A 27,743-nucleotide genomic window follows, 5' to 3' on the forward strand; every position below is an offset into this window, starting at 1 on the left:
ATGAACTCCTTCTGCATATTGAGCTGATCGGGCATGTCGTCGAGGGATAATGACTCCAGCTCCGCCGGCTCGGCATGTTCACCTCCGCGGCTAGGGCGCTCCTGGGAGCCATCGCCTTCCCGTGAGAGATCTTTCAAGGTCTCTGCGTGGCATCGAGCCCTCTTTTTTTTCCGCAGCCTTGGTTGCCACTCCCTTGTTACGAGTAGTTCTTGACCTAGAGCTCTGCTCACCGGCCATGGCAACAACGGACGAAGAAGAAGCACTTATGAGGAGGAAAGGTAGAGTGATTTTCGGTTAGGTAGTTCCCCTTTTTATAACCTAAGTACTAGCACTAGTACTAATACCTGCATAGTGGGAACACGTTCAGGTTTGGTACGTACTACTAGTAGATGTGAGCAGGCTTTCGAATGTGATGGGAACAAGGTAAAGATTAATTGATGGCTTTGGTTTCGAGGCCCGAAACGGCTCCCGATGAGTTTAGCGGAACATAAATTTCAAGTACTACTACACTGCTCAATATTAGCCTTGACATACAGTGATGTTAGGGGGGAGGGGGGCAGGGCCCTTACTGCCCCCTATCTTCTCCATTGTGCACGCGTCTGAGAGATGAAGCAGAAGGCATGGATGATGAGAGGGGGACGTTGGATACATAATTAATGTGGGTGTATTAGCTATATATGTTAATCCTATATAGAGAGGTATAGATTGATCAATGTGGACGTGGGAAAGAGGGTGAGACCTCACTGGATATATCGATTGATCAGTTTGTGTGGAAAACTATGAAAGACCTAGCTATATACACACATACATAGAGGAACATCGATCGTTGCGCATGCACGCGTGAGAGATAAAGAATGCCCGATATGATGGAGAGGGGGATGTGTGTTGGTGTGTGCCTTCATGGGAGACCGACCTGAAGAAAAAGATTGCATGCGTGCGATGGATAATGCCGACTGGTAGTGTGTGTGCATGCATGCACGAGAGAAGGTTAGTGGTACAATTATAAAGAGAAGACTACTGTGTGGCTGTAAAAGAATAGCTGAATAGGTGAGGTCACAATCATTGTAAAGTTGAATTCAAATATTTGAATAAGAGATCCTGATGTTTGAAACCCATGCATGCATGAATATAACGGAGATCTGCGCGGTGTGGTTTGGAAACGAGCATGTTGTAATGTATACACATTGAACAAGGTCAGACTGATTTGAATTTGAGATACCGATGGCAGACATCATTTGGCCACATCGCATCCGTGCATGGACACACTATTCTAATTGGAGATGATGGGCGGCTTTTGCATCACATATCTATATCTATACCCCTATATATATATATATTATATTTTATATATTTTTTATATTGTGTGCAGGTAACTTTAACTTTGAAAGATGGTCGTTGGATGAGGCAAATCCGATGGTCCAAAGATGGCAAATTTGAGCACTACTGGTCATTGGATATCATCTAGATTCCACCAGATTTCGCCACATGTATAATCTAGAAGACTCCATGGTTGAACTTAAGCATAATGCACAAACATCAAAATACAAACACTTCTTATTTGTTCTAGAATCTTCCGTATCAGAATTGCCCAAATGTTTTTCCACATGATTTGCCATTATTTGTTTTTACTTTATGTCTTACGACGCACAATTCCATGAATCTTAAAATAGATTAGCTTTCTTATAAACACTAGATGATTTTGAATGAAATGAACTATAAGAATTAAACGAACATCTACATCATGCATATATGACTCAAATCTTGCATGCTATAATGTGGTATTTATTCATAATTTGGTTGCCAAATCTCATGCGTGCAATGCACGTGTACCTTACTCTAGTCTAAATGGTGTTTGTGTGTGTGTTGTGCGTGTTGAGGTGCAAATTATCTTTTTTTGGGTACATGTTAAGCTTGTTCTTCCGAAATTTCAAGCCGCGCCTTGTTATGCCGAAAATTCAAGCTAGTGTTTCTGTCTATCATGCTGGGAAACTCCCGCCTCTTCAACCCGCGCCTTATTAGCCCGAAATGTTGAAGATATATCTTTGTCTCGTTGTGCTCTAACAACTCCCTCCATCTCAACCCGCGCCTTGCTATTCCGAAATTATAACGCGCGTGAAAACTCCCACCTCCTGTGAAATCCCGACACGCGAAATGCCTGTGGTACCCCTGAACCGAAAGAACCGCCTCAAATCGGTGGGGGTACTTTCATAACTTACCCCACATTTCGGACAAGCGCGTCTCTAAGACATGGTTCCCCACTGCCAACCCATCCGCCCACCCATTCATACACCGAGGCCGCGAAAACCCACGATGAAACCCCACACCCTGCTCCGTCCGCCACCCAGCCGGAGCCTCTTCCCCGACGATGTCGTCCACAGCAACACCTCGACGTCCCTCATCCACCATACCGGATGAGGATCCGTTGTCGATCTCATCGTCCCGCCGGTTCAGCCACACCGTCCTCCACCTCCAAGGAGCTGCCCCAATGTTCCCCTCGTCTTTCGCGCCACCTCCATTCCCACACCGCCGTCTTCACCTGCACCACCGAAAGAGCATCATCATCGCTGTTTCCTCGGATGAAGATGCAGCCTAATCGGCGCCACCAAAGAGGTTGTACACTAATCGCCGCATTTTCTTATTGATTCGATCTCACGGTGCTGCCGGCGCTCGGTCCCGAGCCGACACGGCGCAGCTCCATCCACGGCGGCGTCACCGGCCACTTCCTCCATGGTGTTGCTCCCTCAGCGGCGATGTCCACATCAGTAGGACCTGCTGCTGCTTTAGCTCTCACTCGCGCTGCTGCTCTACTCTTGGTCTCGGTCCCCTGCCTGGTCTTCTCTTGCTATTGCTCTTGCTCACACTGCTACTCTTGCTCTTGCTTGCGATGCTTCTCCGATTTAGCTACACTTCACTCCGATGCCGCCGGGGTGAAGGAAGAACCAGCCGCAGGGGGAGGGGGGTTCACCGGAGAGGTACCCCACTATCTATCTTAGGGTTCAGGATGGGGGCGGTGGTCGCCGGCGGTGGCGGGGCATTGGCGGGGCGGTGGCGTGGGGATCACCGGAGAAAAAGCTCGGCACGGGGGGCCTAGAGGGATGGCCGGGGCGGCGGCGAACCGGCGGTGGGGAGTGTTTTTGGGGCGGGCGGGGCGGCGCACCGCCGGCCGCGCGGGCGGCGGGGGGCTGCTGTTTGGCCGGCTCAGAGGGTGGAGGTTGAAGATGAACCGCAGGCCCTTGATTTCATATCCAACGGCTGCAAAATCGACTGACCAGAGATGAAAAAGTCAGTCGACCGACGTGTAGCCTCACCTTGCTAGTGCGTTCAGTTCCGACAGCAAAATTCAGTTTCGAAAGCAAAATTCAGTTTCGACAGTTAAGTTCAGTTTCGACAGTTAAGTTCAGTTTCGATAGTTAAATTCAGTTTCGATAGTTAAGTTCAGAGATGAGAGGCTGATGTATTTTACATCTAGCACTTTGTGTTTATGTATTTTACATCATGTATTGGAGATGCTATTAGAATTCCACTCAGGTTAATGTTGTTCGTTGTCTCTCTTGTCCTGCTTCAGCCTCGGCGTCGTACAACTCACCAGAGCTGCTCCAACGATGAAACCCTCCATCACAGCGGAGCAGTACCTCGTGCTCCATCTCCAGACGCCTAAGATCTTCTTCCCCTCCTCCGACAACCAAGTCAGCCGGAGCATCCTCACCGGCCAACCCAATCACGCTGAGATCGACATGGCTTTGCCAAAGAGGTTGTACACTTGTTACATCTCTTTTTTACTCTACATGTTATATATATTGTCCACTGAGCACTCGTAGTAATGGGAAATACGATTATTTTATCCTACTATATGACAAGCAGTGAGGTACCAGGCAACTTAACTATCTGTGATGGACTCTCTTGAACACCATCATTATTTATCTCTGCGCGTTTGAGCTATGCATTTGTCGATGGGCCTGGGAGTTGAGCTAGTATGGCAATGGCCTGGGTCCAAAGTAATAGAAGTAGCACAAAAACATTTTTTTAGTGTAGAATTTTCCTTGCTTAAGCCTGCCTACTAGAATCACCAGTACTTGAAAGGAAAAGTGAATGAAAAACATCAGAATTGGAAAGTTTCCTATGGTACTACTTTTCATGAATTTGGTGCAAAGGAATGGAGCAAAGGAAAACTGTAGGATTTTTTCCTTTAGTGTCTCCTTGAAAGAAAAACCGTAGGAATTCTAATTTCCACTTCTCCTCCTTTTCATATTCCTATTCATCAAGCACAAGACTAAGAGATAGTAGCATAATAGCATTATAATCGTACATTTTCTTGTGGTTTGACTTAATCTCACCATGCTTTTTGCATCATGTGATCTTCCAATTGTTGTGAATCAAACACCCAGATTGGCAGAAATCCTTTGTTTTTAAATTCTCTGTTTTGCACGTGCATTCCTATCATATTCCTGTCTATTTCCTATCCCTGCATTGTTAGAATCCTCAAATTCAAACAAGCCCTTACTCAATTACTTCTGTTACAGATATGTGTCAAAGAAAACTTTGTGTGGTTTGTCCTGCTCATGCGGCGCTGTGTTCCACCCCAGCTCAGCTGCTCCAATGACGGAAGGGTTCACCACAGTAGGGATCTGCTCTCCAGACTGTCTTTCGCCGCCTTAGATCTTCTTCCCTGCCGCCGATAGCCACGGCAACTGCATTACCATCATCAACTAAGCAGATGACCTTGAGGACTACACGGGTCCGCAAGAGAGGTCGCACTCTTCCGTGTCTGCTTACGTTATGCGTCGCTTAATATGATGACATGCTACATTATCATCGTGTTCACCTATTAGACTCCGAGTCAGGTCCAAACTAATGCTGAAACTTGAGTTTTTAAATGGTTGTGGGGTACATATTGGGGCAACAATCAGTACTATCTGTCTACTATCTGGTTAATCTCCGGTGTCTACTATGAGTTTCATGTTGGGTGCAAACAAACATTAAAGGAGCCATTATCTGTATTTTTTAACTAAAGCTATTATCTGCCTGCTATCATTGGTTTTGGGTCTATTCACAGTTTGCTACCATCACTCTGGATTTGTGCATGCTCTCCTTACATAATCTCACTATGTTTTATTCCTATGCATGCCAGTTATTGTACACAATGGAACTGATCATGTAGAGCAAAAGAGACGAGCCTTGCGTGGCAATAACATTTCATGCAGACATCGTTCCATGGTGGGCGCAAAGGCAGTCCCCCCTCTACCCATTTCGGATCGTAATCAAGAGGAAGATAACTGTTATGAGGGGGATTCAGAAGGAGAAGACCACTCCTATTTACCCCATGAGGTCTTCGCTCTAACTTGGCATGCTGATATTGGTAATATCATGCATATGTGCCTTGCATTTCTTACTGTATACATTAAAGATGTCATCTGCTTATGAGGGAGTCCTGGATTAGGGGGTCTCCGGACAGCCGGACTACCTCCATTGGCCGGACTGTTAGACTATGAAGATACAAGATTGAAGACTTCGTCTCGTGTCCGGGTGGGACTCTACTTGGCGTGGAAGGCAAGCTAGGCAATACGGATATGGATATCTCCTCCTTTGTAACCAACCTTGTGTAACCCTAACCCTATCCGGTGTCTATATAAACCGAAGGGTTTTAGTCCATAGGACAACAACCACAACATACAATCATACCATAGGCTAGCTTCTAGGGTTTAGCCTCTCTGATCTCGTGGTAGATCTACTCTTGTACTACCCATATCATCAATATTAATCCAGCAGGACATAGGGTTTTACCTCCATCAAGAGGGCCCGAACCTGGGTAAAATATTGTGTCCCCTGCCTCCTGTTACCATCCGGCCTAGATGCACAGTTCGAGACCCCCTACCCGAGATCCGCCAGTTTTGACACCGACATTGGTGCTTTCATTGAGAGTTCCTCTGTGTCGTCGCCGTTAGGCTCGATGGCTCCTCCGATCATCAACAACGATGCAGTCCAGGGTGAGACTTTTCTCCCCGTACAGATCTTTGTATTCGGCGGCTTTGCACTGTGGGCTAATTCGCTTGGCCATCTGGAGCTGATTGAAAGCTACGCCCCTGGCCATCAGGTCAGATTTGGAAGTTTGAACTACACGACCGACATCCGCGGAGACTTGATCTTCGACGGATTTGAGCCGTAGCCGGGCGCGCCGCACTGTCACGATGGGTATGACCTAGCTCTGCCATTGAACAGTACCCCAGAGGCCGCGCCCGCATCAGCTTCGACCCTTAGCTCGGAGCCAACTGCGCCAATCGAGGACGGGTGGCTAGATACCGCCTCAGGGGCTGCAGTCTTTCAGCACTCGGATTGGGATGCGGATCATGGAATTCACCGCCGTGGATATCTTTCAGCACTCGCCCTTCGGCGACATTTAGAATTCACTAAGGTCTCTCTCTTTGTCAGGAGAGCCCTGGCCGGACTATGGCCAACTGGATTGGGATGCGGACGACGAAGAAATTCGACGCCCACCCACCACCCACTTCGTAGCCAGTGTCGATGATTTAACCGACATGCTCGACTTCAACTCTGAAGACATCGACGGTATGGACGACGATGTAGGAGACGAACATGAACCAGCACCTATAGGGCACTGGAAAGCCACCTCGTCATATGACATATACATGGTGGATACACCCAAAGAAGGCAATGGCAATGAGATAGCGGAGGATGACCCCTCCAAGAAGCAACCCAAGCGTCAACGTCAGCGGCGCCGCTCTAAGTCCCTCCAAAGCAAAAGTGGTGATACCGGCACAGGAGATAATAACACTCCGGATAGTGCCGAAGGCAACAACAATCCCCTCCAGCAAGATTTAGAGCAGGAGGATGGAGAAGCCAGCCCTCTTGAGAGAGCGGCAGACGGAGAGGAGGAAGATGACAATTACATGCCCCCCTCCAAAGACGAGGCAAGCCTCGGCGACGATGAATTCGCCGTACCAGAGGATCCCGTCGAACAAGAGCGGTTCAAGCGCTGGCTTATGGCCACGGCAAATAGCCTCAAGAAAAAGCAGCAGCAGCTTCAAGCTGATCAAGATCTGCTAGCTGACAGATGGACTGAAGTCCTCGCGGCTGAGGAATATAAACTCGAGCGCCCCTCCAAGAATTACCCAAAGTGCAGGTTACTACCCTGACTGGAGGAGGAAGCGTATGATACGGCTGATCGACCACCTCGTGGCCGTGATAGAGAGGCATTCCAGCCAAAAACTTAGCCTCCACCCCGATGCCATTCACATAAAAAGGCCTGGGGAGATACGCCAGACCTGTGGGACATATTGGAGGACAAAGCAAAGCATGCAAGATCGATCTACGGATCACGAAGGTGCACCACTCTGCGAGACGATAAACGTCATGCCGGATACAGTAAAAGCAAATCCAGCCGGGCCGAACACAGCGGGTAAGACCTATTCGAGCTGCGTCGCGATATAGCCCAATACAGAGGCGCCGCATACCCCTTATGCTTCAGAGACGAAGTAATGGATCATCAATTCCCAGAAGGTTTCAAACCTGTAAATATTGAATCATACGACGGCACAATAGATCCCGTGGTATGGATCGAGGATTTCATCCTCCACATCCACATGGCCCGTGGTGATGACTTACACGCCATCAAATACCTCCCACTAAAGCTCAAAGGACCAGCGCGGCATTGGCTTCAGCTTGCCAGCGGACTCCATTAGCTGTTGGGAAGATCTGGAAGCCGCATTCCTCGACAACTTTCAGGGCACTTACGTGCGACCACCAGACACCGATGACTTGAGCCACATAATTCAGCTGCCAGAAGAGTCGGCGAGGCAATTCTGGACTCGGTTCCTTACAAAAAAAATCAAATCGTCGACTATCCGGATGCAGAGGCCTTAGCGGCTTTCAAACACAACATCCGAGACGAGTGGCTAGCCCGGCACCTTGGTCAGGAAAAGCCGAAATCTATGGCAGCTCTCACGATGCTCATGACCCGCTTTTGTGCGGGAGAAGACAGCTGGCTGGCTTGCAGTAATAACATATCAAAGAACCATTGTACCTCGGATACCAAGGACGGCAATAGCAGGTCACGTTGCAACAAACATAAGCGCCGCATTAACAGCAAAATACCGAGGATACGGCAGTCAATGCCGGATTCAAAGGCTCTAAACCCGGTCAGCGGAAAAAGCCATTCAAAAAAAGTATGCCGGATCCGTCCAGCTTGGACCGTATACTCGATCGCTCGTGTCAAATACACGGCACCCCAGACAAGCCAGCCAATCACACCAACAGGGATTGTTGGGTGTTCAAGCAGGCCAGCAAGTTGCTTGCCGAAAACAAAGACAAGGGGCCACATAGCGATGACGTGGTGGAATCACGGCAGCCACACACCGGAGGACAGAAGAGGTTTCCCCCACAAGTGCGGACGGTGAACATGATATACGCAACCCACATCCCCAAGAGGGAGCGGTAGCGTGCGCTCAGGGACGTATATGCGTTGGAGCCGGTCGCCCCAAAGTTCAACCCTTGGTCCTCCTGTCTGATCACCTTCGATCGCAGGGACCACCCCACTAGTATCCGTCATGCTAGATTCGCCACACTGGTCCTAGACCCAATCATTGACGGATTTCACCTCACTCAAGTCCTTATGGATGGCGGTAGCAGCCTGAACCTGCTTTATCAGGACATAGTGCGCAAAATGGGTATAGAACCCTCAAGGATCAAACCCACAACAATGACCTTTAAAGGTGTCATTCCAGGTGTAGAGGCCCATTGCACAGGCTCAATTACACTGGAAGTGGTCTTCGGATCCCCGGATAACTTCCGAAGCGAAGAGTTAATCTTCAACATAGTCCCGTTCTGCAGTGGTTATCATGCGCTGCTCGGGCAAACCGCATTTGCTAGATTCAATGCGGTGCCACATTATGCATACCTCAAGCTCAAGATGCCAGGACCTCGCGGAGTTATTACAGTCAATGGAAACATAGATCGCTCTCTCCGAACAGAGGAGCACACCGCGGCCCTCGCTACAGAAGCGCAAAGTAGCCTCTCAAGGCAATCAACCCGTTCGGCGCTTCAAAGCCCGGACACCTTCAAGTGCGCTCGGAGCAATCGGCAAATGGACCGCCTGGCACGATCTGAGCTCGTGTAGCAATACGGCGCCCACCCAAATCCCAGACCAATGGCAAAACTCATGCCACGCATACATAATTACGCACTAAAAATACCATGGGCACAGGTGGGGAGGGTTGCAAAACTGCGGCACGCCCCAAGACGCGGCTTTAACCGCACTAGGGGCTTCCCGTTTTGTAATTTTTCTCTTTTTTCAGGACCTTAATCTCTGGAAACACTGTCCGGCAGCACTATTGTCGAACACATGATGCAGCAACCAAGGAGGCAACTAGCTACGTCATACCACGGAATTCGCAGGTGGATTACAGTAATGAGCAAAATATTCGATTGCATATCATTCCTCAGCTTGCCCTTGGAAGGGACATAGTCCTACTCTTTGCTTATCGCACTACCTATATCACTCTACTTTAACGCAATCTTTTGACTAAACAATGCATGACATTACGACTATTATTGCATTCCTGTTATATATATATATATATATATATATATATATATATCCATGTGTTCAATTAATGACGCCTTGCAACCGTACACTTTGGTACGACCAACACACCAGGGGCTTACGTACCCCACAATACGGTGTGAAAAGTCCGAACACTTTCACAAGTGTGGCACCCCGAACTTATAGCATTATATGCAACAGCTTCGAATCATGTCTTTGGTCAAATGTTGGGTTTGCCCGACTCCTATGTTTTGGTACCTTACGTTCCGCTCTATCGGCTAAGGTAGCGCTAGGAGAACTACTGCGATTGTGCCCCGGTTCTGCTGGGTTCAGCACCTCAGTAGAGAAAGCTAAAACTGACTGTCATGATAAGGCGAGAGACTGGCCGCTATTCGGTGAGGTTTTCGAGTCCCTAAAGACTTATGCCGCTTAGAGCGAGGGGCCGGCCCTGTCCGTCTTAAAGGCGTGTAGCACGCCCCGAATTCGGCCTTCCGAATACCAGGGGCTTCGCCGAAATTTAAAATTATAGAATTCTATGGCTAAGTGAGAGTGATAAAGCATTATTAGTCCGGCTTCCTTGTTCGCTGTGCTGAGCACCTCCCTCGAAGGACCCAAACATGGGAACAAGAGTGCTCAGGTTTATCCCGAACACCCCAGCACTCGTGGCATGGGGGCAGAAGCCGAGGACTAGCCATCTCTCAGATTGGATAAACAGCCAAACATAAGGCAATATTTTAAATTCAAACAAGCGTTGCATAGCGCACATGAAACAAGTTTTCATAAATACAGGATAAAACAAGCAAGTCTCACTCAAATATTACATCTTTGGAACACTCGTCCGCTATGAGACGGGCACCTGGCAGAACACCCTCGTAGTACATCTCGGGGTGGCGGTGCTCCTTGCCCTCCGGCAGCCCCTCCTTGATCAGCTTCACGGTGTCTAGCTTGACCCAGCGCAATTTCACACGAGCGAAAGCCCGGCGTGCACCTTCAATGCAGACAGATCACTTGACGACCTCCAGCGGCGGACAGGCATCCACAAGCTGGCTCACCAGGCCAAAGAAGCTGTTCGGAAGGGTGTCACCAGGCCACAGCCGGACTATAAAGCTCTTCATGGCCCGATCGGCCGCCTTATGTAGCTCGACCATCTGCTTCAGCTGGTCGCTCATTGGCACCGGGTGTTCAGCCTCAGCATACTGAGACCAGAACAGCTTCTCCGTTGAGCTTCCATCCCAGGCCTGGTAAAATTGTGCGGCATCAGACATGCTGCGGGGCAAATCTGTGAATGCTCCTAGAGAGCTCCGGATTCGGGTAAGTAATCGGTAATTTACTCTTACATGCTTGCTTTGCATATAGAAAGCCTTACCCGCCGCTATCTTCTTCATTGCGTCGATCTGCTGGAGGGCCTTTTGGGCTTCGGCCTTGGCATTTTTGCACTCTCGAGGGCCGTGGCAAGCTCAGACTCCCGCGTCTTTGAGTCAAGCTCCAACGCCTCGTGCTTCGCCACGAGAGACTGGAGCTCTTGCTGCACCTCGCCCACCAGAGCCTCGTGCTTCTCTCGCTCGGTGCGCTCCTTGGACGCTTTATCTTCGGCCTTGGTTAGCGCTTGCGTCAGGGTCGCCACCTCGGTCGTGGCCCCTGGCAAATATACGATGATCCTGTCATTTTGCAATCGCGTCTTCATTTATATATACATATCTATAGACAAGGTATTACTTACCCTTGTTCTCCTCGAGCTGCCTCTTGGCAACGCCGAGCTCTTTCCTGGACCCCTCGAGGTCCTGCTTCAGTACGGCAACCTCCACAGTCAGTGCGGCGGAAGCCAGCAGCGAGGCCTGCATACGCATATAGACATACTTATATTAGACTCCTGCGATATTATTTGATCCTCTTTTCGGCTTTTCTTTGTGAATACCGAAAAAAGCATCAGGTGCTACTGTCTATGCGGTAATATTTCTACTCCATTTTAAAACACTTACCTCAAAGCCTGTTAGAAGGCTGGCACATGCTTCAGTCAACCCGCTCTTGGCGGACTGAACCTTCTGGACCACCGCACTCATAACAGTACGGTGCTCCTCGTCGATGGAAGCGCTATGAAGCGCTTCTAGCAGATTGTCCGGCGCCTCTGGATGGACAGAGGTCCCCGGCACAGGCGTCTTGCCCCTCTTAGAAGGAGGCCGCCTGCCCGAGCCTGGAACCACTGGAGGTTCCGGCGCGGTGTTCGGCTGAGGGCCGAACTCGGAGCTCTCAAGGACCCCGTCCCCTCGGCTCCCGGAGTCCGGAAGGTCGCCTTGAGGCGCCTCCGAGACTGTCTCCCCTCTTTCCGGTGCCTCTTGAGACAGCACCTCGGCATCTTCGGCAGGATGAGGGGAGGTGGCGGTCGGGATTGGATCGCTATCCATGTCCGACGAGCCCAGGGAGCCGTCCGATGATACATCAATACTGGCTCGTGGTGGCCTGCATAATCATGTTCGGCGTTAGGGAAAGCAGTGCAACAAAGGAATGCTATGAGTTACTCTGGTATCCGAATACTTACGATCTCCCCGGGGGCTTGGCCCTGGCAACCACTCGTCTTCGCCTTCGTCGGCGGCGGTGGAACTGTCCGGAAGGAGAGTCCTTCCCTTCTTGGACCCTTTGCCCCCCCCCCCTAGTTGGGGCGGCCTTCCTTTTCTTATCTCCCCCAGCTGGAGGGGGAGCATCTTCTTCTTCTTCCTCGTCTTCGGGCGAGGAGTGCGCCGCAGAGTCATCGGACGGAGAGTCCGACGACGCCTGGCGTCGGGAACTCTTTTGGGTTCCCTTGGCCTTCTTGGCCTTCTCCGGCACCGTATAAGGGGCCGGAGTCAGCATCTTCGCCAGAAGAGCGTCTGCTGGGCCTTCGGGCAAAGGAGCCGGACAGTCGATCTGTCTAGCCGTCTCCTGCTAGTCCTATCAAAGGTACGGGAGTTTAGATCCCGCATGGAGTTAATCTATAAGAAATAAGTATCCTGTGAAAGGTAAAGCAGCTTACCGCACTGGTTTGGCGCTTTGCGCTAAATCCGCGATCCTCAGTAATGGGAGGGGGGACCTCAGCGCTTTTCAACAGCACCCTCCAGGCATCTTCGTGAGTTGTGTCGACGAGCCTGTTCAGAGTTCTGTGCTCCGCCGGGTCGAACTCCCACAAGTTGAACTCCCGTTGTTGGCATGGGAGGATCCGGCGGTGGAGCATGACCTGGACCACGTTGACAAGTTTAGCTTCTTGTTCACCATGTTTTGAATACATGTTTGGAGTCCGGTCAGCTCTCCCGAACTACCCCAGGACAGGCCCTTCTCTTTCCAGGAGGTGAGCCGCGTGGGGATGCCAGATCGGAACTCGGGGGCCGTTGCCCATGCAGGGTCGCACGGCTCGGTGATGTAGAACCACCCCGATTGCCACCCCTTTATGGTTTCCACAAAGGAGCCCTCGAGCCATGTTACGTTGGGCATCTTGCCCACCACGGCGCCTCCGCACTCCGCCTGGCGGCTGCCCACAACCTTCGGCTTGACATTGAAGGTCTTAAACCATAAGCCGAAGTGGGGCTTGATGCGGAGGAAGGCCTCGCACATGACGATAAACGCCGAGATGTTGAGGATGAAGTTCGGGGCCAGATCATGGAAATCCATGCCGTAATAGAACATGAGCCCCCGAACGAATGGGTGGAGAGGGAATCCCAGTCCACGGAGGAAATGGGTGAGGAACACTACCCTCTCATGGGGCCTGGGGGTGGGGATGAGCTGCTCCTCATCTGGGAGCCGGTGCGCGATGTCGTCGGGCAGGTATCCGGCTCCCCTCAGCTTCTTGATTTCTCCATCCGTGACGGAGGAGACCATCCACCTGCCTCCCGCTTTAGACATGGTTGGAGAAGGTTGAGGTGGGAAGTGCGGACTTGGGCGCTAGAGCTCGAGTGTGCGAAAACGGATGAGCGAAGGAGGAAGAAGGTGTGGATAGAAAGGTGAATCCTTATCCCTTTATATGGGCAGACGAAACTAAGCGTCCCCACTAGCCTGGTAAAAGTCGCTTATCCCCAAGCGTCGTAATAGATGGCGTGGTTGGGTTACCCACGCCCGTATTGATGAGAATCCCGTAATAAGGGGACAAGATCTCTGCTTTGACAAGAAGTGTCGAAAAACTGCCTCGCGTTATGTGCGGGGCTAGTTAAAGGAAACGGTTCGAATAATCATCGGGACATGACATAACGTCATGCTATCAAAACAAGTCAGCAAATTAGATTTGCAAAAATATTATTCTCTCTACGGTGGTATGTGGAACTTATTTTGCAGGGTCGGACACTATCCTCGTATTCAAATTCTTCTGTGATGTATTCGGAGAAGGAACCCGCCTTGCAATGCCGAAGACAATACTGCGTCCAGGACTCATCGTCATTGAAGCCTGGTTCAGGGGCTACTGAGGGAGTCCTGGATTAGGGGGTCTCCGGACAGCCGGACTATCTCCATTGGCCGGACTGTTAGACTATGAAGATACAAGATTGAAGACTTCGTCTCATGTCCAGGTGGGACTCTACTTGGCGTGGAAGGCAAACTAGGCAGTACGGTTAATGTAACCCTAACCCTCTCCGGTGTCTATATAAACCGAAGGGTTTTAGTCCGTAGGACAACAACCACAACATACAATCATACCATAGGCTAGCTTCTAGGGTTTAGCCTCTCTGATCTCGTGGTAGATCTACTCTTGTACTACCCATATCATCAATATTAATCCAGCAGGACGTAGGGTTTTACCTCCATCAAGAGGGCCCGAACCTGGGTAAAACATTGTGTCCCCTGCCTCCTGTTACCATCCGGCCTAGACGCACAGTTCGGGACCCCCTACCCGAGATCCGCCGGTTTTGACACCGACAGCTTAGTTTAGACGTGCTTTGTGTCAATGCCATCTGTTTAGTTTCTTTATTGTATATGTGAATCATGCAATGCCATCTTGTCTAGCCAAGCATCATATATGTGAATTTTGCAATGCCACCCTGGTTAGCCAGTCATCTTATATGTGAATTATATCATGCCATCATTTTTTTATTACGCGTTAAATTTGTCAACAATTTTAGTACATTCAATTACTCTTCCTGTGCATCAGCCATTTGGCACGGTCATGGAAAAATCTGGAGTGGAAACAAGGTCTTCAGAGCAGACAATGCTATCTGACGAAGCGCATGTCTTGCTGGTTACCGATAGCTCCTCAGAGGAGGATTCAGAGACAGATGACCAGTCATATCCCCCCCCACCCCCGAGGTGCATGCCCTAACTTGGCAGGGTTATGTTGCTCATATCGTGCGTATGGTATCTTGCATTGCTATGTCATTTGCTTAGTTTAGACATGCTTTGTGTGAATGCCACCTGTTTAGTGTCTAATTACCATATATGTGAATTATGCAATGCCATCTTGTTGCAAGACATTATATATGTGAATTATGCAATGTTATCTTGTTGCAAGGCATTATGTATGTGAATTATGCAATGCCATGGTGTTTAGGCAAGCGTCATATATGTGAATTATATCATGCCATCATTTTTTTTGTATTTCTCATTGCTTTTGTCGACAATGTTTGTATATTCAACTGCTCTTCCTGTGCATCAGCCATTTGAATTGGTGATGGAGAAATCTGGAGTGAAAACAAGGTCTTCAGAGCAGACAATGCTACCTGCTGAAGCAGATATCTTGCTGGTTACAGATAGCTCTTCAGAGGAGGATTCAGAGGCAGATGACTAGTCCTATTATCCCCCTGAGGTGTATGCTCAAACTTGGCAGGGTTATATTACTCATATAATGCATATGTTGTATTGCAATGCTTAGTTTTTACATCATATACACAATATTGAATGCCATCTCCTTAGTTGACACATCATATATGCGATTGCCCTCTGCTCACTTCCTTAGTATATAAATCATATATTTGAATTATGTCATTCCATGATGTTTACATAGACAGCATGTATCTGAATTATGGCATGCCAACCCATTTTCTAAAGACATAATATAGTTATATCATCTCATCCTGTTTACATAGTCATCATATTTAAATTATGTCATTCTATCCATGAATTATATCATGCCATCATGTTTCCATCGACGGCATGTTTGTGATTTATGGCATGCCAACCACTTTAATAGACATATCGTATAGTTATATCATGTCATCCTGTTTACATAGTCATCATATTTTGAAGTATGTCATTCTATCCTGTTTAGTTAGCCATCATACATGTGAAATTGTGTCATGCTATCCTGTTTAATTAGCCATCATATATGTGAAATTATGTCCTGCTATTCTGTTTGCTTAGACAACATAAATGTGAATATTTCATGCCCTATTTTCTTCCCTACTATCCATTGCACATGTCTATCTTACAATGTATGTACATTCAATTACTTTTCTTGTTTATCAGCCATTCCAATTGGAGGGAGTGATGGCAGTATCTGTGGGAGTAAAAACACGGTCTTCAGAAAAGATCGTGCTACCTGTTGATGTAGATAGAACCACGGTTGTACTTGCCCAAGAACCAGCCCCACCACACATAACCCACACTCATGCAGATTGTACCCCTACCCAGTTGGACAGAGAACCAGCTACACCCCTTCTAACCCCAACCCCGGTAGATAGACACCCAGTTCTCGTTGACACAGCACCGTCTCCACCACAAAGCACCCAAACACAAGCAGTTAGTAAGGCAACTGCAGTGCCCAAATCACGAGGACCACCACTCCAAACCCGAAGTCAACGCTTAAAGCAGAAGAAGAATTGTTCTCAGGTCAGGTTCCGTAGCTATGGTTCATACTACTTTGCTCTTGCATCACTGTATTTACTGATACCAACTAATTTCAAATTTGAAGGATGCAATTGAAACTCCAATGGCACAACAGGTATGTTTTAAACCTGTTTCTTCAACGTGTTTGGATGTTTGCTGTTGTAACTTGCTCTATGTTGATTTCAGTTTCAATTGAATAAACAGTTATGTTCTCATGCCATGCACATTACAAGTGTTGTTATTGATGTGTAGTTCCCCACACTTATATTCTGTCTATGCTGCTTTGTCTTAAATAGATATGATTTGAACTGTATCTATCTTGATTTGGCAACATAAACTAGAATGATATAGACCATACAGTGACCATACTACATAGATATATGTTTGTTTCATGATGTTATCCTGTCCACCTTACTACTGAACTGGTTTACCAAAATGAGTTTCATATACTACATTGTAAACCTGAGATGTGTTTGTTTGTTTCTCTTTTAGAACGCGGATAAAATATTGGAGAAGAGTACCCTGTTATGCAATGGTAAAGGAAGTAATGCAGATAAGGTTCAAGATAGTGAGACATCCCTGTTGGTCTCCAAGAAAGCTGATAAAAACTATATTGAAGACACTGAGACAACCCCAAAGTCCTGTCTTGATGTAGTGTTCAAGTTACTGGCTACCACTGCTGGCACCAGCTCTTCGAACTCATTGCCTGAATCAGTTCGGCTTCTTGAGTCTCAACTTCAAGTTGAAAGACATCGATCAGATGTTATGCGACAAGAAGCCGAAGGACTGAGGAAGTCCCTGCAGAATTTAGATGCATACTTTCTGGTGCAACAGCAAGCGCTGGAGGACTTAAGCGCCAAACAAGAGAAACTTGATAAGCTTGCTAAGCATCTTGCAGCATTATGGGTACCTAGGATATTGTTTCTTGAGCTCTTCTAAGTGGTTTCAGTTCTAGACTTGTTTTGCTGCGGCATTTATATGCTGTTGTGTTCCCTATATTTGCACTGGTGGCGAACTTTGATGCCCAGTGGATGTAATATGTGTAATAGCTATGATAGCCTAGTGTAAGTTGCTTGCTTATTTATTTCCTTGTGTTGTCTTGTTTATTTGTTTCACTACAAGAAATGTGTTAATCCATGACGGAATCAAGCTGTCACATATGTGCACAAAACCGTCGTGGTAGGTTGTCCATGACGGACCTGAAATTCGTCATGTATATCGCGTCATAATTTGACCACCATGCACTCCTTGACGGATCGCCAAAACTGTCATGGATCCATGACAGTTCTTGACTGTCATAGATTCCTGTTAGATAACGGCGTTAATCATACATTCCACGTCATCATGTGACATGGCAACCAACATGGATCTGACATGGCAGCCCATGTAATAGTCAGCCCAATTCAAACTTTGGCCCACTAAGTTTCAGCTTTGTCCAAGACTATTGGCCCATGTTGTGATCAGCCCCATAAGAATTTTTGCCCATTAAATTCCAAGTTGGGCCAAGCCCCAGTAGTTAGATCCATGAAATTAGCCCATAAGTAATTTCTCTTGTCCATGGAAATTTGGAGTCAATAAGAAAAATTTACTGGTAATTTTATTATTAAACAAAAAAGGAAATTGCATAAACATGTCAGGAAATAAAAAATTAAGAAAAAAGGAAAAAAGACCCAGTACAGACTTATCACAATACCACAAAAGGAAAAAAGACCCAGAGCTATACTACACTGCAACCACCACGGTTCATCTCAACACTTTGCTGGCCGGATAACTGCCTGTATCCGCTCAAATCTTCAGAGGGAGACGCCGTATCCACTATCCACAATGGCCTTGACTCGACCAATGCTCCTGTTCAGTGACCGTATCCACCCATAGTGACGCCATGGAACAGCCGTTGCCTGCAAATAAGAGGTCTTGCATAATCAGAAGCAAAAGCGAGGGGACAATCCGAAGCAAAAATGAAAGGGGCAAATCTGAATCGACAAACGGCTCACAGTGTCGAGCTAGACGAATTATGTAACGGCGAGGACAGCAAAGGAGATGAACATGGGCCTTGCGCCGACGGGTGGGCAGCAGCAGCCCAGCACGAGGTAGCCCCCAGCCGCCGCTGCTCAACTTGACCAGGCGCCTCGCTGGCTCAGTGCGGCACCACTGGACAGAACGGCGGAAGCCTCAACGTCGCCGGCCTTGTTCCCATTTTCTTGGAAACCACCACGACACGGCACCCCGGCGACGGGTCGGCGCAGCGTCCTCAGTGATGGGTCGGCTCAACTCCTCGGCGACAAATCAGGGAAGCTCCACGGTGACGGGAAGAGGAGAGTGGCGCCCAGGCTGCAGCTACTACGGCGAACCGGCACAAAGTTCGCCAGCCGCCTTCTATTGCAATCCGAGGGGTGGAGAGAAGGAGCACGGAGATCGGGAAGGCAGTCCATGGAAAACGAGCCAGCGGCGGGGGTGGGGCGAGAAAGAAGATAGCGAGGGGGATGAGTGTGTGCCGTTGGATCTTGGAGGGATCAACGGTGGATACACTACGATCCGTGGGAGGGTCCAATGGACCAATCAGAATGCAGGATTTGTACTATGCTGGATACAAATGTCTAGGAACCCTAGTGGACTTTCGTTGCCTTCAGCCCAGTACCGAAGTTCGCATGGTCCAAAAGGTTTTTTATTTTCTTTTATTTTATGTTGTTGTTTTCTTACAGTAGTACTACTCAGTACTAATTTTCATATTTCTTTTCTATTTCTTTGTTTGACATTTTAATTATGAGTAGATCTCAAAAATTATTATGACAAATCCGAATACGGGTTTTAACTAGTAAACACGTCCGTGTTCAGAATGGGAGAAAAAAATTGCATGCTCCAAATACAGTAAACGCCACGCAAGTCCCTTCCACATGTCCATGCTATCTATTTGAACATTTTTGTTTGATAAAGATCTATTTGAACATAGCGCCTCATCCTTGTTGTCATGGTCACCATGTTCACCTGACCGTAATGTGCTCGAACATGTTCAATGCCAAGGTGAGGATGACCTCGGCCACAACACACAATTGCCACTCAACCATGCCATTGCAAGTCATTACCTATTAGTTCTATAACTTACTAGCAAATATGCTCATGCATTACAACGGGAGACAAAAAATTGTGGCTCGCCAAATAAGTATGACTCAATATCTTGATGTATGAGCATACTCTATTTTAACATAGTGGCTCACCATATTGCCATTTATTAATTTTTCTCACCCTAGCCGATGATAGTCCCGATGTCCATGTGATCACAATGCATTCCGCGGTAAATCCCGAGGCTATGAATTTGCTAGTGCACGCCACACTTATCATTATGTTGCGCAAGGGAACGTTTAAAACTTTAAAAACAAATCTCATTGACCACGAACTACTTCCAATGCCAACATATATAGACTTTTGTCCTGGACATAAAATAATTTGAATCAGTGAACAATTTTTCGAATCGACAATTTTGTTTTGAAATTTTTGATTTTCTCAAAAAAAAATCATGAACATTATTTTTGTTTACAATTTTTTAAATGTATGAATTGGTTTTGAATTCATTAACATTTTTTGACTCAACAAACATTTTTTGAATCGACGAACTTTTTTAAAAAAATTGGGGTACAAATTTTGAAAAACTTTTTTTTAAAAAAAATTGAGGTATCTCAAGGCCATCAACCAAACAATCTCCAGGCACACACAAACCCAGGCAATAAATTGCCAGGAAGCGATCCAAACACACCCAAAAATTGTGGAAGTTGGGATTCAAACCCTGGTCTCATCCCTACGGGAGGGATCGGCCAACCACTCTGCTGCTCATTGTTTTGTGACTTATTCTCGTCGCGCCCCTATATGACCACAAAGGAGGCGGTGATTTTTGGTCCGAAAACTTGAATCGTTTTCCCATTTATGGGTGGCATTGGTGGGTAATTTTTACCAACTTAGAGGGTAATTTTAATGACGGATGACTAGAAGCGATAGTCGCTTTATTAGTAGGTAAAGATCTCTTGGAGCTGGAAGTGACATCCGCCCTTCCCTAGCTATGGCCTACACCTAGCAAATGTGTATGTGTGTTGCAATGGCTGAAAAAAATCCTCGCACGCCCGGAATGATCCATCCATACTGAGAAGTGCAACTTCTATCCTTCAGTGCCATCGCTGATGGTTGTTATGTTTTTTTCAAGCGATAGTAGGAGAGCTGTTATGTTCATTGATCAGAGAGAAATGGTACAAAGAGACCTCTCTGTTAATTAAAGGAAAATTGAGCTAAAATCCTAACAAATGGGCAAAACACTAGCTAAACTAGGTCATGAGCACCACAAGTCGCAAACACTGGCCAATGGCCAGCTACCAGCTACTCCCCTGATAACCACACAAACCCAAGCTCCACCTATAGCCAGGCGCACCCTCGAAGGCAGTCGTCAAGGTCTCCAAAGTGACGCCTCCAAGGAGGAAGCGATGTCGCAGACACCACCATCACCCGATTTGTCATAGCCAAATATTAGGTTTTCACCCAAAGACCATGAGACCCGAGAAGCCGAGGTATAGCAAGATCCACAACAGCTCCTTCAAGAAGGATAACGACATCCACAGACGCCATTGTTGCTAGCATCGACAAGGTTGATGCGAGATTTTCATCCAGAGTTGAGCCTTCCAACAGACTTTCTCAACCCATTATGCTCTATGTGGGGGGTCCAGTCTTGGCACCATGGTGTTTGGAATTCCTCTTGTTTTCTTACATAATACCTAAACATATACTCATTGGCACAAGTAGGATATGAACTCATTTTGCCAACTTTTCCATGTAGTTGTTGTTCAAATTTGAATTATATCCGTTAAATACGTAGAAATGCACTTAATGACTTAAATATAGCAAACAAACCCCCCAGATGCCAAATTTTGACATGGAACATGTGATGGTTTCTGTTGAGTGCATAAAAGGTTTCAAGGTCAAATAATGGCAACTCACACTTCATCTTCAAACCCGACTTGTTCCCTCTTGCAACCATGATTCCTACTCACAGATGTTCCATTTTCCAAGCAATGTACACCAAAAAATTGCAAAATCCTCTCAAATTTTTACCACAATAACTAGGGGCCATATCATGAAACCATACCAATTTTCATATTTTTCGGACTCAATTTGGATTTTGTACAAATAAAAACAATTATGCTCCATGTATGGGTTGAATCTTGGCACCCTGGTGCTTGGACTTCTTCTTATTTGCTCACATAATTCCTGAACATAGACTCATCGGCACAACTAGGAATTTTGAACACATTTCTGCCAAAATTTTCATGCACTTAAAGTTTAATATTTATGAATCAAATCACAAGAATACGTAGAGAACATTCTTCTAAATATTTTTTTATTTTTTATCCATTTTTCGTTGAAAAGATGGATTATTTATTATTTGAATGGGCTATTAATTCAAACACTTATTTTAATTAAAGCAAAAACCACTAAATATTTTCCAAAAAATCCAGAAAGCCTTTCTAAAACACTAAGAATAAGGCATGGGCCCATATAAACTATTGCGGGTCCCAGCCTAGTTTTCTAGAACTTTTAAAGGAAATTCTTTGGACTCTACAATTAATCCATAATGTATTTGGATTGGATTATATACATAGTATAAATAATATAAGTTTAAAATTCATGAAAATAACATGTAACCTTGGAAAGCATTTAATATGCTACATTTAAATACTCAGAAGAATTAGAACTTGTTTGAATCACTTTGGAATTTCAAATTGGTGTGAATTAAATTAAACAGAAAACGTAAAACAGAAAGAGAAATAGAAATAACTGCTCACCTAGCCTAGTAGTTTAGGCCCAGCCCGACCTGCTTGGGGTCGTCTTCAACCTCTGGCAGAGATAAAGTCACACGCGCATGCGGAGGTTGCCAGCTCCTGCTTCGACGTGGCCGACCCCCCCCCCACCCGCCCCACCCGCGCTGGATCCCTCTCGGCCCTTTCTTCCTTTCCCCTCACATTCTCGACCTCATACCGCTCTCCATCTTGTGTTCCTGAGCGTGTCCGCGAGTGCGCAGTCACCACCATCCTCCACCTGCGTCGACAAAGATCTCAAATCGCCGCCCCGTGTTTTCTTCGAGCACCGCTGCTGCATGCTGAACCTCCAGGAAGATTGAATCGACCTCTGTTGCCCTGAACAGAGCGCTTCAATGGTGTCTTGCCCGACCTCTACCACAGCCTGCCATGTCACTGCCATTGCTAGGGACGGTGGCTGTCGAAACCGAGCACGAATTTGAGTTCCTAGTCCTCCCAGGGTTCCTCTGAGCCCATTAGCTAGCCTTCCCATGCCTTGTAGCCTCCTCTGCATGCTGGCCGCGAGAGTGCTGCCGCAAATCTCATCACCGGCATTCTTCTGGAACAACCCCAAGTGCCCCGCTTGGTTTCCTAGGCTCGCGCGAGTGACGGCTTCCTCCTAGTAGACTTAATCGTCGCCCCGTGGCCTGCCGATGCATCTCCGCCGCTGACTAAGGTCCATCGCGACCAAACCCCGGTGGGCTGACGTGGCCTAATTACTTTTTTTGAGAGAAACGTGGCCTAATTACCTTGTTAATTACGTAGTTTTGACAGATTTCTTTTTAATTCACCTGCAAAAAAGATTTCTTTTTAATTTAGCTTAGCACGAGCCGAGCCAAGCAAACAAGGGCACCCAAGCCACATCAGCACAAACCATCCATGATGGTCCGAATAAAATGTACAAAGAAAGAAGGCTAGGCCCAACCCGATCCATGACAGTTTTCGTGACGGTCTCTCTATGCTACTGTTTTGGAGTGAATTCTCATCATGACAGTTTTCATGACAAACCGAAAGAAACCGTCATCAATGGTGATGGATTCTGGGAACGTCATGAGAAATCCGTCATGTATTAACAGATTTCTTGTAGTGTTTGCTTGTAGTCAGTGCATTTCTTTTTCTGTGGTTTGCTAGTGGCTGCAATAACCTTTTTTTTTAAAACTAGGCCACAATAACCATGGGCTAATATTTACTGTAGTGACACTGGGCCTCCTACGGGCTGTAGAAACAGTGGGCCTTCTACGGGCCGTAGAAACAGTGGGCCTTCTACAGGCCGTAGAAACAATGGGCCTTCTACGGGTCGTATCATCAATGGGCCTTCTACGGGCTGTATCATCAATGGGCCTTATACGGGTCGTATGATTGATTGGCCAAACATGGGCCAAACAGACCGCATTCTGGCCGTAAACGGGCTAGAGCTGGAATCGTCCGTTCATGGGCCGACCATAATGGGCCATCGTTAAAAGGCCGTATTTGATGACGCTATGAAAACGGCCCAACGTATTAATGAACCACAAACGGGCCGACTGTAACCACGGGCTGAATTTGGCCCACAAGCAGAAAATGACAGTAATGGGCCGTAAGTAAACGAATGCTGGAAATGAGCCCAAGAATAAATGGGCTCTGAGAAGGCCGAAACATAACATGGGCTGGAGATGGCCCAACGGAATAACGGGCTGTTAATGGGTATAAAGTGATACACTGTTCATTATGGGCCAGTTTCACCATGGGCCGTTAATGGGTGTAAAGTGATACACTGTTCATTACGGGCCAGTTCAGCACGGGCCGCTAATGGGCCAAGAGTTACAAAGGGCCTCATATGGGCCGAAAGACGTCATGGGCTATACATGGGCCAGAAGTGAAAATGGGCTGGAATCTATTGGACGACCTAGATGACGCTACTGGGCCTAATTCGGATAGGGCGTAATGGGCCTTGGGTTAGCGGGCTGTAAATGGGCTATATGCGAACAGGCCGTTAACAGGCTTTCCATGGGCCGGCCCGCCAGCTTTTGACCAAGTCAAATAGGCCGGCCTTTTCACGGGAATGGGCCACTGTTGGGCCGTGCCACGTGTTGACGTATCATAGGCGCCTTCTGTCGAGTGAGTGGATGACATCTGTCCCAATGATGAGCCGACACGTGTTTCCTCTAGCGAATGATGATTTTACACGTGGAAAATTCCCATTGGTCGGGGCTGTTAACAGGTTATCGGATGCAAAACCCGACCTGATAGCTTAACGGCGTTCCGTTACGGTGGATGCCACGTATTGGTCACCCTTGACGAAAGCACTTCTGTGACGCATGATTTATTGTCATGGAAGTGGACAGTTCCGTGATGATAATTTTGGTAATGTCATGGAATACTTCTACGACAGCACAGGTATGACTATCTTGATTCTGTCATAAATTTGTCATGGATGTACATGCATGACAAAAAAGCGACCTACTGTGACAAACACGTATCATCATGGAAGTGTATTTTTTTGTAGTGATTAGTGTATATTTGTACTATTCAAATGGTGTTGCATTAGCATATGAAAATATATAAAGTGTGGCAAGCTTTCCCTGATATGTGCTCAAGAAAACTACTACCTGTTTTTCTAAATACTAGACATTTGGGTACTTTAAATTGAATTGCGAAAATGTCTTATATTAAGGAACAGAGGGTGTGGAGTTCACTCAAATTATCCCGGTAAAGCTAGTCACACCTTTGTTAAAATTAATGGTCATTATGTTATCGGAGGAGGTCTGTATGTTTGTCTCTAATGCATGTCGACTACATACCTGACATCATGATGTAATGTTAAGTCATTTCCTTTTGCATAGTGTCACTGAATTGTTAAGGCAGTGATGGCATTTTATTTTAGTTGAACTGCACAAAATATGCTTAAAAGAAGAGGAAAGGTCAGGAATGGCTCAATTTTTCAGAAACAACTATGTAGGCCTTCCTGGCATCATCCACTGTTGCCTTATTTATTCCTTTAAACAGGTGGTTAGAAACAGTCTTGCTACCTTTTCCCATTAAGAAATTGGAATGCTTATATTTGTGAGTCTATGCTTCAACTAGTGACACTTTTATAGTAATCATACTTTCAATATCTATGCAAAGAGGGGTGCTTGCTTTTAGTGAAACTGCACAATAAGTCCAAATGGTTCAACATTAGGAGCATGTTTTCTTCCAAACCTTTATATCCAATTGGTGGCACTATGAGCTGTTCATTACGAAGGTACATGGTTTGCTACTATCTTGCTACTCTTTTTGTACTATCATTAGATAGTAATACTAGTGGTTTGCATGTGAATTTATTGGCAGGGTGGACCTACATTGGAGGTGCAAGACAGGATTCAATGATTGGATGTTCAATTTCGGTTGTATCGATTTCACCTCTTCCATCACTGAGAACATGGATATCCTTGGTCTGATGAAGAATAGGCGCTATATTTCTGCTCTGAACCAGCAAATCAATTTAGTATGAAATTGTCCAGGGCAAAACATGATTGTATCAAATTGTCCAGTGCAAAACATGACAGATGCTAAGCGGAAGAGATGTGTTTAAACCAAAAATACAAGGTGGCATATATGTTTACTAGCTGCTTGATATTTGTGCAGACAGAGATGTCTGCCCGTTGCTATTTGGCAAACAAACAAAGTGATTGCAATTTTGGTTGAACTGCACAAGAGAATAGTATAGTCACTGCATGCAGTGCCATTTGAAAATAGACACAGAAAGATTGGATAGTCACTTCATGGACTGCAGAAAAGTAGTAATGTACTATTTATTGGCCAACAATAGGTGCTTCATTGCTTTGGTCTGATTATACAATGGACATCATTTTGCCTAAGTTAAAGTTTGTATTCCGAAAATAGTCTCACCGTGTGATCGAGCGAAGACCAAATCATATTGCAGTGGATGTTCCTTCATCATGTGTGGTTCATTCTCATGGTTCCAGCTATTGGTGAAACTAGTTACGTTTGCAAGAGGAATTGTAGACTTCGCAAAAAAATTGTCTTTCACTCTATATTCAATGTTGGCCAAGAGAAGCATCCATGTTAGTAGGAAGAACAGATGTTTTTTTCTAGATCTTTGCTTTTGGAGCTACATATTTGTATATGATCTGTGAATCATTGAGATGCATTAACATGTTGGTCTTATGTATGGGAATCGTACTAGTTGGTTTTGAATTTGGGCTACTAATGTGAACATATTACAATGCTAGGCCTGTGAGTCTTGTGTGAATATTTTGAACGGACCGGCTCTTACTGTTGTGCACACCATGATCCTTATTTCTATGTTCTTAGTGTTTACAACTTACTAACAGTTCCTTATTTCTGTTCGCTCAGTGTTTACAAGTTACTGATCGATCACTAGCTAGCCTACTAATGCGCTCCTGGCAGTTTTAGTTGCGAAGCAAGATCCGAAGTGGCAGTTGTTTGAATAAAAATGCCTACCCCTGAAGAAATGGACAAGCTACTCTGAAGAAAATGCCATGCAAATCTAAAGAAACTGCTAGCAAAAACGTTCGCAAATGCCCTATCTCCCAGTGAACGTTCATCAGCTAATGCGATCATACACATACACCATCCAACCTACTCGATCCTACACGTACACTATCCGACCTACTCGATCCTACACGGATAAATAGCGGATCACGCATGTACTACCTCCTTTCCGGTTTGAAGGGCTCAATTCAAAAAACGACCTACTCGATCGTACACGAATAAATAGGGAATCACGCATGTACTACCTCCTTCTGGTTTGCAGGGCTTATTTGAAAAATCTTACCAACCAAGGTAGATGATGAGTGGTGGAATCATTTTTGACAAGGAGGGAGTACCTCATCTGGATGATTCGAGTGCACTCGTTTGACCGTCATGCCGGCGTGCGACCCAGCACGGACGGGACGCACCACTGACGGGACGGCGCAGTCATAATTTCAGTTTTTCTAGTTTTCCACGGCAAGCTGGCGCACTAAGCCATGCCTACTTATGCATTGAATTCCAATGACTGCGATGACCGTCGTGTTTCCCGTGACACGTTGGTTCGCCTACCTTCCACCAATAATTACTATTTCCCGAGCTTCTCCGATGGCACCATCACCCAACTCGCCCTATCCTCATAAGCCCCCATCGGCTCGACATTGCTTGCCACTTATCCTCGCTCTCGCCACGTCCGCCATGCCCCCACTCGTCCGTGATAGGCGACACCGGAGGCGGTCACCGCTGGAACTAGTGTTCGGTTTTTCATCGGAAGGCAGACGGAGGGAGGAGGCATTCTATCGGTCTTTAGATGGCAATGCGGAGTATGAGGAGTTGTTGGAGCGCGACTGCCTGGCGGAGGAGCAGCGTATCACCGATTTGCGCCGCCAACGGGACATGGAGCAGCAGCGCACCAATGCTCTGAGTCGCGAGCAAAGCACCCACAACTGGGCCGACTACGTGGAGGCCGGGGCCCGGCAAATAGCCCTGGAGGCTGTCGGGAACGCATACGTTAGCGATGCCGAATTTTACTACAATCTCGTCAAGTGGGTTTCCTGCTTAGAAGCCGAAGCTTCGGTGGACCACGCTGGCATGGAAAGGGCCAA

At 46.7% G+C, this 27,743-nt stretch overlaps 1 long non-coding RNA gene across 1 annotated transcript; it reads right to left on the reverse strand.

Moving 5' to 3' along the window:
- Positions 1-17,950: 17,950 nt before the first annotated feature.
- LOC125533673 lies at positions 17,951-18,842 on the reverse strand. The gene is made up of 2 exons (XR_007294328.1): positions 18,325-18,842; positions 17,951-18,228 (listed from the first exon to the last, which is right to left on the reverse strand). It is a non-coding gene; the product is annotated as an uncharacterized LOC125533673 (long non-coding RNA).
- Between the last annotated feature and the right edge of the window lie 8,901 nt (positions 18,843-27,743).

The sequence above is a fragment of the Triticum urartu genome, chromosome 2, assembly GCF_003073215.2.
Source record: "Triticum urartu cultivar G1812 chromosome 2, Tu2.1, whole genome shotgun sequence".
Lineage (NCBI taxonomy): Eukaryota > Viridiplantae > Streptophyta > Magnoliopsida > Poales > Poaceae > Triticum > Triticum urartu.